At 41.8% G+C, this 2,282-nt stretch overlaps 1 long non-coding RNA gene across 1 annotated transcript; it reads left to right on the top strand.

Annotated features, from left to right (window-relative positions):
* Positions 1-214: 214 nt before the first annotated feature.
* LOC121973075 lies at positions 215-1,554 on the top strand. The gene is made up of 4 exons (XR_006109363.1): positions 215-623; positions 700-824; positions 905-1,118; positions 1,494-1,554. It is a non-coding gene; the product is annotated as an uncharacterized LOC121973075 (long non-coding RNA).
* Positions 1,555-2,282: the final 728 nt, after the last annotated feature.

The following is a 2,282-nucleotide window of genomic DNA, read 5'->3' on the forward strand; positions in this document are numbered from 1 at the left end:
TGTGAGATCTCAGAAAATTTAATTAATAGGGTTATTTGGAAAATAGCCTTATATAAATTTTCTGGAATTTTTAGAAATTTTCTAGGAATTTTTCGGAGCTCGTATGATGGGTTTTGAGAGGATTAATTAACGGGTACGGATAAAGCCTGTTTGGGATACCCGTTTAGGTGAGGAAAAGGTTTAATTATAAATTCCTTTTTATTTCCTCAACCAAACGCCGTTTCTTGAATCGAGCCCTCTTCCTCCTCTTTCCCGATCTCCCCTCCCTTCTCTCTGTTCTCTCTTGCGGACAGCCGACGCCGACAGGATTAGGGCTCCAGCTCCAGCGATCGTTGGTGTCACTTGAGGAGGAAGCTTCTGGATTGAGCTCAGATTCGACCGACGCCTTTCATCTCCGGGCTGCAAACATTCGCGTCTTCTTGCGCCGATCACTGAGGCCATTGAATCGAGCGAGATCCACTCAGTCGCCGATGTGGAAGAGCAATTAGGGCTTCAAGGGTAAGCAATTCGAACCTTATCCCTTCTATTTCTCCGATCTGTGCCCTAGCATTGCCTGTGATTCCCCGATCTCTTCTCTGGCTGATGGCGAGGTGCACAAGGTCACCCTAGCAGCGATCTTGGAGGTAGGTGATTAATTAGGTTGTGGTTTGGATTAGTGATCTATGTTTTTGATCCTCATTTTTCTTGCGGTTGAATTAGGTCACGGATTGGAGGCATTGAAGATCAGTGAGTTTGTTCTTGAGCTGTCGGGCAGAGTCTAGGTTTGTAATTGATCAGTGATGATCTTCCGATTGGGTGATTTCTTCTGGAGACAACCTTTTGAGGTAAGTTAGGTTTTTAATTAGGTTGGTGTTTGGCTCCGTGATCCTCATGGTTTGATCTAATTACTTGCTATAATTTCCAGATCAGCTTCTTTGCTGTGTTTGAGGTATCGGTTGAAGTGGGAAAGAATTCCAACAAGTGTTGTATTCTATGATCGAAAATTGAGTGTTGTGGATCAACAAGCGTGGCTGTGAAGTTTTGTTTTGTGCTGTGGTGTTCTTTGATCCTTTCTTGGTTCCGGCAGCACACCAACCAACAGCCTCCTAGTTCCAACATCAACAATAGCTGGGATTGAGGTAAGGTGTAGTGATGTTGATACATGATTAGAGTGATTGATTAGTGTATGTAGGTTTTTGATTTTAGATGTAGATCATGGTTAGATTTGATTAATCTAGATGGTGATACATGTTGTAATTAGTTGTTGATTATGTGTAGAATTAATCTAATGGAATGGTTAGGGTTAGGGTAATTAACCCTAGTCAACCGTTGGATTTCTAATCTAATTGGTGATTAGGGATTAAGTAACTAATCCTAATTAACCATTAGATTTAATTATGTAGATTGAGGTTGTGTTTATTAAGGTTTTGACCTAATTTAGTTTTAGGGATTTTATTTAGCTATTAATTTGGATTTAGCTAAATAAAAAATATATATATTGTTTGTTGACACAGGACTCTGATTCGAGACGGGCGTCTGGACCTTGGATTGCTTGATTGTACCTTCTTTTTGAGGCGGGTACCCTTTGACTTATCTCTTGATAGTGTCTTATGATATGTGCAGTTTATATATACTTACTAGTGTTGGTAGTTAGTATTTCCTTGGTTTAGTTTAGTTGATACCTATCATGTTTCTTCTGTTAGTTGCTTTACATTAGAACTGGATGCTTTTATCTTTGGCCATGTGTATCTATGTTTATAGAGATGAATATGTATATTATAGTGCTCCACTATACCGGATTAGTTGCTTTACATGTTTGTTACGTGCTCTTGGATTCATGATACTTATATCATTGTTATATGTGATGTTCTTAGATTTATGCTGTTTATATCATGGTTATAAATGTGTTTATCTTTTTGGCACCTACACATATGGAGGAGGATATGTCCAGGTATGACATACTGTAGCCGCATGCACCATATTGCATGATTGCATGCTGAGCGATTGACGACTCCATTATTGTTGAGCTCGTCGGTCGGCTACATGGGCCTGCACACAACGTGACCACTGCATGGGTAGTGGCAAAGCACCTGTGTGTGGTAGGTTGCCGGTGGTGCTCCGCCAGACGCCGGGTAGCGTGACAGAGCGCAGCACGGGGTCCCTCCCGTCACATCTTGAGATGAGGCATATCGCCCCTCACTATGTTTGAGGTAGGAGGATAGGTGTACTCGACAAGATCCCGCCCACTGGTCACTCATCAGGGGTTGTGACGATAGAGTGCACGGTTGTCACAACCCTACCCA

Source organism: Zingiber officinale, chromosome 4A (assembly GCF_018446385.1).
Source record: "Zingiber officinale cultivar Zhangliang chromosome 4A, Zo_v1.1, whole genome shotgun sequence".
Lineage (NCBI taxonomy): Eukaryota > Viridiplantae > Streptophyta > Magnoliopsida > Zingiberales > Zingiberaceae > Zingiber > Zingiber officinale.